Source organism: Schistocerca piceifrons, chromosome 2, assembly GCF_021461385.2.
Source record: "Schistocerca piceifrons isolate TAMUIC-IGC-003096 chromosome 2, iqSchPice1.1, whole genome shotgun sequence".
Lineage (NCBI taxonomy): Eukaryota > Metazoa > Arthropoda > Insecta > Orthoptera > Acrididae > Schistocerca > Schistocerca piceifrons.
The window spans coordinates 942341256-942356349 of NC_060139.1; positions in this window are offsets into that span (position 1 = coordinate 942341256).

The window sequence follows — 15094 nt, forward strand, 5'->3', positions numbered from 1 at the left end:
GATGTTTACCGAAGACGTGTGTAGTCAAGGAAGGGAGCAGGTGGACGGCGACAATCTTAATTGTATGGTGTTAGGTAAGGCCTCCCTGCTGTGCTCCTTCGACCAGTAAACATACTGTTCTGTTTGCAGCAATCGTGAGCTTGTTATGGCTGCCACGGTCACTTACTTTTACAAGGACTTGTGCAGCCTTGTTTTCGAGTTGCGCCTTGAGTTTACGGTTATTACTACTAGCAAATCGTCAGCATTGGCTGCTACGCGCTGTACCCTATCACCTTCGTCCAGACTGTTTAGAAGAGGTTCTATGGCAATGTCCTAGAAAACTGGCCCGCAGATTCAGACTTGTGGGCAACCTTTGGTTCTTTTCTGGACATCAGTTCGTGTTCCTGATTGCCACTGGGACACCTTATCTTTGCAAACGTCGAGTAAGCTATTGTATTGGACTGTCGGTGTCTGCATCCCTCGTATTCTTGCAAACAAGGCGGACTACCACAGATTTTCGAAGGTGCCAGCTATGTTTGTTACTATGACGACTGTGTATTTTTCTTGTGCGCCCTATATTATTTTCAGCGCGCCGTTAACTGCATTGTCTATTGAGCTTTTGGGTCTAAAGCCGTACTGATGTGGGCTAAGGCTGAAAAGCTTTCTCTGTGACCGTAGTCGATTACGTAGGTCTGTACCCTAGGTAAAAGTTCAAGAGGTAAATGGGCCTAGAAATCTTTGGTTCTGAGTCCCGATGCTCTGATTTTTTATGATTATTACGTCCCAGTTTTTTCCTACTTTGCAGCAAACCTTCATTCAGTAACTCTGTTAACAAGGGTGAGCTGCGCAACTGTATTTTTTAGTGTTTCTGAGTCTTCTTATTCTTTAATTGTTTAATTGCTAAAGCTACGACGGTTGACTGAAAAGTAATTCCTCCACCTTCGTAACTCTTCAACAATTGGCAGCATTCGTATGCGGCAGGTACTGGCTTTTTCCGTAGCCTATTCTCTACAGCTCCAGTTGTCGGGAAGCCTTAGCACTGAACGGTTGTTTTGTTGCAGTGTAAAGTATGGAACCCTGCGCAGACGGTCGGTCAATGCGATTTAAGCAATGCGCAGTCACTGAATTCTTGACAGCAGCAGGTGTAACCTCAAAGTAGATTCATCAGAGAATGAAAGCAGTTTATGGTGATTGTGTTGGTCGTTGAGCGAGTAAGTTTAAAGATATTGGGGCGGGAACACCTGACCTGCGAGACAAACAAAGAGTTGGACGTCCCGACAGCAACCACCGAGTTTCACAAGCAAAATGTTGACAGGCTGTTTCAGGACGATCGTCGTACCACTCAGAGAGGAACTGCAAGCACAATCGGCATTTCACAAGAACGTGTGGGTCACATTATTGCTTTGCTTGGCTATTGGAAGATCTGTGTACGATGGGTACCCCGGATGCTGACTCCTGAAATGAAAGCGCACAGACCTGAAATTTGCCAGGAACTCCTCTCGCATTACGAGAATGAAGGTGACGCCTTTCTCCATCCAACTGTGGTAGGAGACGAAACGCGGGTACACCATTACGACCAGGAGACGAAACGTCAGTCTATAGAATATCGGCACAAAGACTCGCCCCAGGAAAAGAAATTCAAGACGCAGCCACCAGCTGGAAAAATCATGGCCACGGTGTTCTGTGACGCAGATGGTGTTATTCATGTTGATTTTCTTGATCGTGGAACAACAATAAATTCAGAGCGTTACATCGCAACGCTGAGAACTCTGAAACGACGGCTAACAGGGATCCAAATGGAAAAGGGAAATGTTGTCCTGTAGCATGACAATGCCAAACTACACACTTAACGTGCCACCACAGCAGAACTTCAGAGACGTAATCTCACCACCGTACGGCATCCTCCATACAGTCCAGATTGAGCACCCTCTCACTTTCATCTGTTTCCGATAACGAAAGACGATCTGCGGGGACACCATTATGCTTCTGATGAAGACGTTGAGAGAACTGTGAGACTGCGGTTGCGGAAACAGAGTGCCGGCTTCTGTGACGGCTTCAGAAAACTTCTTCATCGTTGGCAGAAATGTATCCCATAGGCTGATGATTATGTGAAAATGTGAATATTGGCAATTAAAGATCCCATTCTAAGGATTATTTCTGAGTTTGATTCATTAAAATATTCCTGTCCAAATCCAATTAACGAAGGTGCAGGCATTACTTTTCATTCAACCCTCGTACATCTTCTTGGGCAAATGGGACAGTTACTGGGCCATTTGTGTAGGTGTCATTCATTAGTCTTTCTAAGTCTGTGTGATGTTGCTGTTCATTCGTCTTTTCGTCTCCAAGGAAAGCTTGTTCACCAGGCACTTCGTGAACATATCCAGCTCCTTGTAATCGTGCCTTCTGTGCCCCTGAAAGTTGATGGTACTGTCGGCGTCTTTGCTTTATCTGTCTGAAGTTTGAATGAGCCAATACATTATGATCGCCTGCGTAACAATGCATTGGGCCAACTCTGGAACGCAGTACAGCAACGATTCTGGCGTTTGGAAACGACGAGTTTTCCTGCTGGAACATACCATGCCTTCAAAGAAGATATGTAACATGAACGAATATAGTTGGTCCGTAATAATGTCCACGTAGTACACAGTTTTCGTCGTCCCTTCGATTACTACCTCAGCATCAATGAAAGCCTAGATGAAGGACGCTCATAGCATAATACAGTCTCTCCCCCTCCCCCCCCCCCCTCTCCGGCCTGTAACCGTGGCGCAGTTCATGTTTCTAGGAGCCGTTCGTCTGGACGTCGGAGGATAGGGGCACGACCAACGACCTGGTGTAACAGGAGTCATTCATTCGGTCAGGTGACGCGTTTCCATCGATCCACGGTCCAATCTCGATGATTCCGTGTCCGCAGATGCCGTCGGAACCACGTGGGAACACTTAGGGGTCGTCTGCGGCGGCGCTATACAAGTAACAATTTACGCCAAATGGTGTGCTCCGAAGCACTTGTGCGCCAGCTTTGTACTCTCTCTTCAGACCTGTCAGAGATTGCTGCCTGTCCTGCTTTACACAACGATCAAGCTCCTGACATCCACGTCTGTGATGAGGCGTGGACGCCAACCTACCCGTCGCCTACTCATGATTTTACCATCCTTCAACAACTTTCCAAAGATTTTCACGACGATAGTATTCGCAGAGCCGATCAGATTCACGGTTTCGGAGATTCTTGTTCCCGCGCACCGGGCCATAACATTCTGCCCTCTGTCAAAGTCACTCATGTCAGTAGGTTTCCCCGTTTGCAGCCTGTATTGCCGCTAGAATTATTCTCTCCTTAAATACTTTCCTTACGGCGTCACGTACCTGCAGTGTGAGCTTTTGTAATTCGTCTTCGCAGTGGGCTGTGGTCATAATGTTTAACCTCGTCAGTGAACATATATAGTGTGGTATCGATAGCTACGATGCCACGGCGTAGATGCAAGTTCTTAGGTTGGCACTACGACACCGACACCGACGACAGCGCCCTCTAGCCGGCGCTGTGCAGATCTACGAGCTCCGCTCCAGATTCAGCCCATTTGATTCCGAGGAGACGAGCTAGCAACATTGTTTCTACTTCATAGAGGGCTAGCAATTACAGACTGTGTTACTTCAGTTACTTCAATGGTAGTTTGTCCAACTACTAGTAGCTGTTAGATTTGATGGATGAACGGCTTCGCATCTACGTGCTCATCTGTACGTAAAGTTAAGTAAAAGAGTTATAACCTAATTGCAGTACCAAGCATTTCACCTTTTCCTGCTCCTTCTCACTTCCTACATTCGGCCTACCCTTCAGTTTTCAGGAGCGCGATACAAAATACAGAATGATACGGAACGGGTTAATCGAAACCAAGTCATTTACTGACTCAATTCTAGATTAAACAAGAAAGCAATAGTTTAAATAAATTTAATTGAAATAACATAAAGATCGACATCGATTTAGTGCATCTTTCACATATTCAGGCAATAATAGCAGTCAATCTTCCTGATAGATTAAAACATGTAGTAAACCAGAGGCCGAACATGAAACTTCGCCTTTCGCTGGCAATGCTCAATGTAGTGCCAGGATAGAGAGCGGTAAGATGACAGTACGAATGCAAGTTTTGACATTCGAATGCGGCCAGGAACGTAGTGTTAATATGGCAAAAATTTCCATTTCCTTACTATGTAAATGAGTCATTCTGAGACTAGTAACTACGTTTACCGAGCCCATCTTCCGTTTTTATAACTATGAAGATTGCGTTCGAAACAATGGTGCATGTTTTCCCTATGAAATTCAAACGCAGAATGCATCCACACATTTCCATCATTTACGTAGTCTTAGCATTATCTGATTTGTTTTTTCATGGATTAAAATTACCGGAATTCCCTCACATTAAAAGAACATGCCCAACCATGCGGTGAAAGTGAATTTTTGTAATAGAATGAAACCTTGTAATGCATTAACACAGTGTATTGCTCTCACACTTCTTTGAAACAGAAAACTGCCATGTGCGACATTATCCGATCGGAATTTTTGTTGTCTGAAATGCACTACTTTTGTTATTAATATCTCCCCAAGGCTACTCATTTCAAATTAACAATTGTTATTTCGTTTTTTAAAATCACAGAAGGTACACTTCACTTGTCATTGTTCAAGTTCGTATTAGGCAAGATATATGTAGCAGGAAATTTTACTTATAGGAGTGTACTTACTTGTCACAGCATAATTTTCTACATATTTCTGTAGGGGATGAAATTTCATCAAGTTCTCTTTAACACAGGTTTTACACAGTGTGATATGATTGTTCATCTGTCACAATGTTTGTTAGGAAGGTATTAACATCTTTAGATTTAACTGATTTGGGACCCTAAGGAACTTTTCATCTAGAGGAGAGTGCCCGATTATCGGATAGTTCCCAATCATCCCGTAGTAAGGTTTCGAATCAAGTAACGGCTGCACTCTGTCGGAGGTGGCAGGAACTGTTAAGTATTGGTCCACTGAGACGCCATTTTGAGTTTTGCCGCAGTACGAAGCATGCTTTCTGGTGAAGTGGTTGCCTGAGTGAATTCGAAGTTTGGAAATATTCTGCATAGTTCACTATACGAGCAGACATCGACTAAATTAAGTGTACACGGTTGTATGTATTGGAAAAGCTTATAGTTTCAAATTCTGCACAATAGTTTGAAATAATGTGTTGCTTAAATACCGTCTTTGTTATACGCTGGTCTTTCCTTTCAAGCGTGGGTTCTATTTTTCCAATAGTAGGAGCGTTCTAATTATCTCATATCCGATGGTTGGCTTAGCGTTTTTTCACTTACGTTATATTTCTTTTTTAGATATCACTGTCGAAAACAATCAAAAAAAGGAAACAAAGGGACCCGCAAGCAATGTTAGAAGCAGTGGATGCCGTTAGATAGAAGAAATGTGGGTATTTGAAAGCAGCAAAAATTTACCTCGTTCCCAAATCAAGCGTAGAAGACGATGTAAAGAACAAAACTGAAAATGTTGAAAGTTTGGTTAACAAAAAACCAGGAAAATCTTGTGTGTTAGGAAATGACTTGGAAGAAAAATTGGTACGTTATTGTAAAGTAATGGAAAGTAGGTATTTTGGGTTCTGGTCATGTGATGTAAGGCAACTTGCTTTCCAATTAACAGTTCGCGCTTTCAAAAGGACTCAGAAATTTTATAAAGCATCATCCTTGTCTTAGTTTGAGAAGACCAGTGTCCGTTTCTTTGGCTAGGGCTAAAGGTTTTTCACTGAAAAACGTTGATTCCTTTTTCGACCTTCTGGAACCTGAGCTAGAAAAGAACGGTTTCACTACTGCCAAAGTGTTTAACGTAGATGAAACGGGAATAGCCGTTGTTCAAAATCGACGTACAAAGGTAAAAAACAGGTAGGAAGTTTGTCATCACAAGAAAGAGGATCCCTGACGACATTGGTAACTTACATGAGTGCAGCTGGCATGTTTGTTCCACCGCTGATTGTCTTTCCTCGTAAAAATACGAAAGCGGAATTGTTTAACGCTTGTCCTCCAGGAACAATTGCAAGCCGTCACCCCTCAAGATGGATTTAGCCCCATATTTTTGCAGAACGGTTCAAGCACTTCTTACAGTTCAAAAACCATCTACCGACAGCCCAGTTATATTGATATTGGACTGGCATTTCTCCCACACGAGGAACATCGACGGAATTGAACTAGCTCGGAAACATGGTGTAATAATCGTGTCTACCACCACACACAACACACGAACTCCAGACATTAGATGTAGCCTTCATGGGACCATTCAAAACATACTGCAGCCAAGAAATAGAATACTGGATGTCTAACCATCCCTTTATGGCATTTACAGCAAATAAAGTCGGGGAATTGATGGGGAAGGCGTATGCAAAGTGCGCAAATCCTTAAATTGCGATGAGTGGTTTCAAAAAATGAGGCATAGTCCCCTTCAACAGGAATGTTTTTTTCGGAATTGGACTTTATCCAACTGGGCGATGGCCACGAAAATAATCCTGACAATGATCCTGAACTTCTGGAGCCCAGCCAAACAAAAAACATGTTTCGCCTTTCCATGTGCGTCCACGTCCAACAGTCAGTCAAACAAATACCACAGCACATCCCACTGGTATAGCCGCTACAATCACTAGCTCGCCATTCAAGAAATCGCTTCAAGAAAAGTTGCAATTACAGGTAAGTCTAGGCCTAAACCAGGTCCATCAAACACAAAATCAGTCAGAGCCCTATCAGAACGTTCATCTTCAGAAAGGTAAGCAGCAGCAGCATCAAGAACGCCTGCAACAGGACAGAAAAAAGGAAACAAAAGGCAGCGTTACTCATCTTCCTCGTCATCTGAGGATGATTGTGCTCCTCTCGTCTCCACTGATGACGAAGTCAGTGCGGATGAGAAGTGCCTATAGTGCAAGCACGCTTACAGATTAGACACAAGTGGCGAACAGTGGATCTGTTGCACAAAATATCTTCATTGGGCGCATGAATTGTGTTCTGGCGTTGCCAAGAAGGGATGGAAAACATTAGTATGTGATCATTGTAATAAATTAAGCAAGTAATGCACGGCAAACGAATGAATAACGTCTTTATGTTGTGTAAAGTTTTTGTATATCATCTATTAAAGTACTTAAACGATAAAGTATGTTTATTCTTATATCAAACTGTACTTAATCTTGACTACTATACGATAATAGGAACCCAAATTTAAAAAAGCCAAATACTCATAAATCAGATAATGTACAATTTGTGACCAAAATAATATCAATAGTGAAAACCTTGGTCACAAATATTTTATTGGGATGCTTGTGGCATGTGAATGTGTATTTTATTTTAACATAGCCTGAAATAAAGTACGTAAATGTAATCATAAATAAAAGTATCCAATAATCGGGCACTCTCCTCTACCACTCAATAAGTATCGAATGTAAAATTCATTACTAATGGTACGATGTCGTAATTATGAGACAAACAATAGCACATTTGTCCACGCAGTCATGCGTAAGTAAGATATTGATTAAGTGTCTATTAAAAATGACAACGATCCTAAGATTACGATGTTTTTATTCGTTACTTTCAAATCAAATTTGTATGTTAAGGACAGTAGTAATGTATAACTTACCGTTTTTGAGCAATGCTGCGTTAATAAACATCAGATACCAGAGATAACACTGCTTTGCCTCTTGTATTATCCTTCCTTCGCCCGATGTTACTCGGCGAACAATTCCTTTACTTCTCTTACTACGTGGTAACCAATTTTCATGTTAAGTTTATCACCAAACTTTTTTCTGCCACTCCTCATTGGCCTTTCTGGTTTTCCTCTAACCCAGGGCTTCCCAACCTTTTCAGCTGGCGGACCCCTTCTTCAGTCGAAAATCCACGGCGGACCCCTAGTCAGTCAACAGCACAGTAACTTTAAATTTCAGAGCGAAACCCATGGGAACTGAAAGCTTCTTAATGCAAGTGCCATGTTCCCAATTATCCCCCCTCCTCCCCCCCCCCCCCCCGAAGTATCAATAGTCTTTGGTTTAGATATGAATGAAAACAACTTGGAGGTCAAAAATCGACTTATGAATAGGTAGTGCACTGACGAAGCAAGTTTAACATTTAATGGTGCCTGGGGCCACATACGTGCCAGAGAGTGCTGTGATTGGACGACAAAGCTCGCTCCGCGCATGCGTAAAAGGTTCAGCGCATCTAGCGCCGTGAGCCGGCGCACAAACGACCCCCGTACTGTTGAGAAACAGTCGATCAGAGAAGCCGCATTCTCCGGCACTAAACTGTGTATGCGTTCTCACTTAGGAACCGCGAAGGCTGCTTGGGAATACGACCTGAAGTAAAAGTACACATATTTTTCACACACAAAAAATAGTGATGAATTTGATTTTCACATTTTTATTCAATAATTTTACTCATTTTTTTAGAGGATTTGGTGAAAGGTGGCCGCGGACCCCCTAGAAAGAGCCGGCGGACCCCTAAGGGGTCCGCGGACCACACGTTGGGAAGCCCTGCTCTAATCCATATTCTGTTCTCAGTAGACCATTTCATTCAATAGGACCTGCAATTCATCCTCACTTTCAACGACTGTAATAATGCCATATCCCATCACAGCATTTTATGGTAGTGCATGATATTGTATGGTAGCGAGAGTAAATCCAAGAAAGATGAAGGTAATGAGAATAAGTAGAAATGAGAACAGCGAGACACTTAACGTCAGGATTGATGATCATAAAATAGATGAAGTTAAGGAATTCTGATACCTAGGCAGTAAAATAACCAATGACGGACGTAGCAAGGAGGACATCAAAGCAGACAAGCTCTGGCAAAAAGGGCATTTCTGGCCAGGAGAAGTCTACTAAAATCAAATATCGGCCCTAATTTGAGGAATAAGCTTCTGAGAACGTACGTCTGGAGTACAGCATTGTATGGTAGTGAAACATGGACTGTGGGAAAACCGGCATAAAAGAGAATCGAAGCATTTGAGATGTAGTGCTGCAGACGAATGTTGAAAATTAGGCGGACTTATAACGTATGGAATCAGGAGGTTCTGCGCAGAACTGAAGACGAAAGGAATATGTGGAAAACACTGACAAGAATAAGAACTCGATGATAGGACGTCTGTTAAGAGAATGACTTCCGTGCTACTAAAGAGGAAGGCAGAGATTGGAATACATCCAGCAAATAATTGAGGACGTAGGTTGGAAGTTCTACTTTGAGGTGAAGAGGTTGGCATAGAAGAGGAATTTGTGGCGGACCGCATCAAATGTGTCAGAAGACTGATGACTAAAAAAAAAAAAAGATCCTTTCAGGGTGAACCTTAATTAAACTCCTGAGCCTTTTCTTGTTTCTGTCATTGGTTGTTCGGGTACTGCTTGAAAAATAGGGAGAACAACTGTATTCCTGCAATATGTCCTCTCTAATCCGAGCACTCTTCTGTTCATTATTGTATCACGGTAGGAATATAAAGCTTTATCCTTACGATGATATGCCCATACTGAAAAAAAGGATTATAGTTAGATTATCCTATGTGATCCCACTTCGGTCGAAGACCAGCAGTAGCGTTTAATATTGGTGCAGCTGATAAACATCAGTTGATTTCCTGAGCATGTAAAAAGAAAGCGGAAAAGTAAATATGAATATGCAAATTGCATTAGACGTGATTTCTGAGTCATAATCAGCCGTTGGAAGCAACATTTTCTAGTACGGAGCAGACGCCAGTATTATGGACCGATCGCCTACCAAGCCGGCAACCCAGCGCTACATTCGAGTTTACGTGCTCCACCCGCATAACGGAGCCTCGGCTCTGCTCAGAGGCAACTCAGGTTGGCAGAGATCAAGGCCTACAACTCTCGACGATAATAATCAGATCGGCATACATTATGCGTATACCTACAAGCAGTGATCTCCTTATACCCACTCGGATAGTTTCGGAAAACTGATGTTTCTCCTCAGGAATTATGTTCTATGACACTAATTATCAATGCAAAATAGAAAACAGAATACAGTCATAAATTAAACTTAATCTTTGTCACCGCGTCAAAACTATATATGAGACTGGGACTAGAACTTCGGCCTCTTACAAATTCTAACATATTACAAATATTCGTCACGGTGTATAGAGCGCAACGTTGCAGACAAACGTCTTCTGAAAATTCTAAATACTAAAATGCAGAAAATGTGAGTTGTGAAGCATTATGTAATCATTCCGCCAAATATCAAGGAAAACCGCGAGATTTATATCTTGACCCATAATAAAACACACTGAAGTGACGAAAGTCATAGGACAGCGATATGGACATAATCATATGGCGGTAGTATCGTTTGCACAAGGTATAAGAGGGCAGTGCATTAACGGAGCTATCTTTTGTACACAGATGAATCATGTGAAAAGGTTTCCCAGGTCCCAGGTAACTATGGCCGCATGATGGGACTTTGAACGGAGAATGGTAGTGGAGCTAGACGCAAGGGACATTCCATTACGAAAATCCTTAAGGAATTCAGTATTCCGAAACCAACAGTGTTAAGAATGTGCCGAGAATACCATTTTCCAGGCATTACCTCTCACCACGGAGTGGCCAACGGCCAACGGCCTTCACTTAACGACTGACAGCAGCAGCTTTTGCATACAGTTGTCAATGCTAACAGTCCAGCAACACTGCGTGAAATAACTGCAGGAATCAATGTGGTACGAACAGCGAATGTATACATTAGGACACTTCCGCAAAAGTGGCGCTGATGGGCAATGGCAGCAGACGACCGACATAAGTACCTCTGGTAACAGCACCATAATGCATACAGCACGTTTCCTGTGTCCGTGACCATATCGGTTGGACACTAGACGACTGGAAAACCGTGGGCTTGTCAGATGAGTTCCCATTTCAGTTGGTAAGAGCTGATGGTACGGTTCGACAGTGGCGCAGATCCCACAAAGCCAAGTACCCAAGCTGTCAACAAGGTATTGTGCAAGCTGCTGGTAGGTGGCTACGTAATGGAGTGGGCTGCGTTTACGTGGATTGGTCCAACTGAATCCATCATTGACTGGAAATGATTTTGTTCGCTTACTACGAGAGCATTTGCAGCCATTCCATGTTGCCAAACAACGATGGAATTTTTATGGATGACAATGCGCCATGTCACTGGGCCACAATTGTTCACGATTGGTTTCTAGAACATTCTGGACCATTCGGGCAAATGATTTGGTCACCCTAATCGCCCGACATGAATCCCATCCAACATTTAAGGGATATAATCGAGATATCAGTTCGCGTGCAAAACCCTGCACCGGCAACACTTTCATGGTTATGGACGGCTATGGAGGCAGCATGGCTCAATATTTCTGCAGGGGACTTTCAACTATTTGTTGAGTTCATGTCTAGTCGAGCTGCTGGACTATGCCGAGCAAAAGGAGGTCCGACGCAACTTTAGGAGAGACCCCCAGACTATAGTCACCTCAGTGTAAGGCGGAGTTAGCGCTTTCGTGTCCTCTTTTCCTTTAACAACATACTGTGGATTAAATGTAATTTGTTCACTGTGAAATTGATCCAACTAGCACATGACTGGACAACATAACATCATGACAAAGACATCCTAGCTAGTAACACCGAAGTCTGCAATCTCGGCTACAGGACAATAACTGCCTTTTTTCCAATGGTAGAATGTAACTATTTCAATTGGACGCCATATCGGTTACTTGCGTGTCCTTTACCTTCCCAAGCTACCCAACCAGGGAAAAGTGACCAACAGTTTAACGTGGAATGCGAACGAATAGTCGATCCCTTGACGTCTTAAATCATTGAGGGGTGAAGGCTGTGTTAAAAGCAGACAGAAAATTGCTGTGGTTCAGCCGGGATTCGAATTCACTACCTCTTGGTCTCAAGGTGTACGTTTTGCCACTAGGCCACCACACTACGTTAAAGTAAATCAACCGGCATGTGAAGTGAAAACTCCTTTCCTCGTATGTATCGTGAGCTCTGACATGGGTCATTTGTGCTTCAGCATCTCTGCCTGAATCACAGATAAATGTTCTGTTTCAGTCAGTAACTATTTAGAGTTTCCCATACACACGAGAGGAGAGATAAAAATGGCTTGCTTAAAGCTTATGTAGCTATCGACGAAATAAAATCTAGGAAATACTGAAAATAATTTTTGACTGTTTCGTGAAATGCAATCAAGAATAACGAAAAATGAATATTTTGTGACAAAAGAGTCTCTTTTTTCTGGTTTTGGTGCTGTGCTGTTTTCTCACATTTCCTTTCCTTTTTGTTTATTTTTTTCTCATTTTGCTGTTTTTGAGAATTGTATTTAAATACGGGATATGGAAACTATATCCACGTAAATCCAGTGCTCATTGTAAAAACATCCCATCCCCAGCTACTTTTCCTCTTCCTAGTCGTAAATTGACTTACCTAATGCATAAAAAATTCTCGGTTCATTTGCTGTGTCAAAGCTTTCAGCAATTTCTGGCCAAGCAGAGGCATAAACAATTGAACAGCGAAGTTAGCGTGACTGACAATTGGTCGAGCAGGGTTTTGTGATCACTTGGGCGGTGGATATGTAAACGTCGGTAAACGTCCCATTTCATTGATGGTGAGTCTGAACGAGGCGTTTTAAGCTATAGGGAAGTACAGTTGAAGTTTAAATTACATCTCATTCAATGAAACAAGTTTAAGACTACCGTTCAGATAGTGACCGGCTTGCATCGCTGGTGGACTGGCTTCATTTATTTGGTGATGGCTTCTTTTTCTGACCCGGAAGTGTTGGCTGCGAACAGAGATTACCAATTATTAACAGTTAGGACATCCTCATATAGCGTCTAACTTTAGTGTTTTCTGCTCAGCAAAATTACTGGCTGCCCTGACACTAACATTCAGTAACTTTTGAGAAATATTATCAGACAGTGACTGACATGATCAGAAGGTCACTCTTAAACTGTTGCCTCTGATCGAGATCGTTTTACTCGAGATCTGGGAAAATGCCACATTTCTCGATATTTAGTTCACTGTATTTGCGTTATGCGTGCAAAACAACTGTTCTCTCGAAATAATAGTGTTATCATTAAAATTAAATTTCCACGCTCCTAACTAAACGACATCAAAAGGAAGACTGCCCACCTTTGATATTATCTTATCGTTGGTGTCTTTTTCAGTCAATAGTACCGTCTCTTATGCTCGGCAGGACCATGGAAGCTCATTGACATAACAACGACCAGCTCAGTCGCGGCTGGAATACCGATTAATTTCGTGTTTTACTGTCTCTGTTAATACATGTCGATAAAACGAATATCACACAAGACTTATCTTGGACAGGCCACAGAGCTTCATGTAAAAGGTGTGATGAGCAGTGTTAGTTTGGACTGACCCCTGCTACCCACTACAGAAACGAAACTGCAAAATTGTAAAACATTACACAGAAAGCGCCTGACGGCTCTTATGAGGGAGTATAATTTTTTTCAGGATATTATTGGCAACCGAACACAAATGTAAAAAGATTAGAATATTCGCAGAATTCTTTTAATCACGTATTATTTTTTTTAAGTTTTGAAGGTTCTTTACAAATTACAGTCCGCCGAAATTGTGATACCGAAGGTAAAACTAGCTGCATCAAAATAAACGCCGAGGCATTCGAATTTCATGAAATTGATTTGAATACATAATGCTCTGCGTAGCAAACGAGTCCGTTCGCCTTTCAGCTGTCTTGTATATGAGTGAAAAAGTGCGTGTCGTCAAGTAACGGGAGGGTATTGAGGTAGCAAGAGCATCTGTACTTTGTGTAATGCTGCATTTAGCTGTCATTATAAAGCGGTTTGCAACTGTTGAGTGAACATAAAATTTCACAATTTATCAAATTCAAGGAACACGAAGAAATTCAGCGAATCCATGATTCGATGTCAAGGCATTGTTGCGAAGCCATCTTATGATATCACATCACCATACAACACGAAATAACACTCCTCAGTCCATTAAATGTAGAACTATTTCCTTTTTCGAACTGAATGACCTAAGTACATTTCTTACATGAAAGAAATGTAAGTCGTTTCTGCCAAGCTATAATTAGTCTACATGTATCATCGAATGTTTGCTTCACTCAATTGGCAAACATTATTTTTCGCCCCCTGGTTGGTATTAGCGTACAACGGCTGAAATTTAGTTACTGAGCTTACCATCAAACAAATCTGAAAACTGCGGATTTGGGATGAACTTTGTTGTTCCAGTTTGCTTGTCCACCTGCACTGTAGTGAATCGCTGGAGCTACTAAGATCTGGAAATCCGTATAACGACTGAATTTGTTTCTTAACAATATGATATAGCAGAAACCAACAAAAGTGCTACTTTGAATAACCATTTAGCGATATCAGTGGTACGAATGTAGCAAATTGTGTTAGGGTAGTCTCTGATATTTCAGATTCGAGTATAGTCCGCAGTGTAGTGTTTCCACGGACTTCTTCACGTTCCACGTCACCCCTGGGTATGTGACATAGTCTGATGTTTTACTGCATGAATAGCAAAGTGTAGTAAACGATAACTTTTTTCCCTTTCAATATTTTGCTGGGTATGTTAGCGAGAAAATAATTGTGTGGGAAATTTATTTGAAGTTGCTGGGTGCTCCCATTCTTTAATACTGAATGATTATAGTCTGGATAATTTTACATGCTATGAGTTACGCTGCCTCATTAAATATACATAGTTTATAATTTCAGTACTTGACTTACTATGTGAAACATTTAGCCTAAGATTGTACCTCTTAATGAGTAGATTATGACAGCATTTTTAATTTTTAAATTCTGTCAATAATTACCCCTATATGAAATGCCTAAAACTCAATTTTTTTATACTGAAAGTCGTTAGATTGTCGACCTGCGATTCGGTTCGCGTGACTGGCCAACCGTAATATAGATGGGAGCAGGCGATGCAAGAATAAGCCTTATAAAACTAAAGATAACTTTACTGGAAAATAAAAATAAAACAATAAACAAGATAAGTACAATTCAATCGAAAGTGCACATGTTCGCACATCCGTGAAATCAAAATCTACTGCTGGTTAACATTCAGTGGCGTGTTGCTTTGGACCGCTCTGTGTAACACGTTTGGGTCGCTCTTGG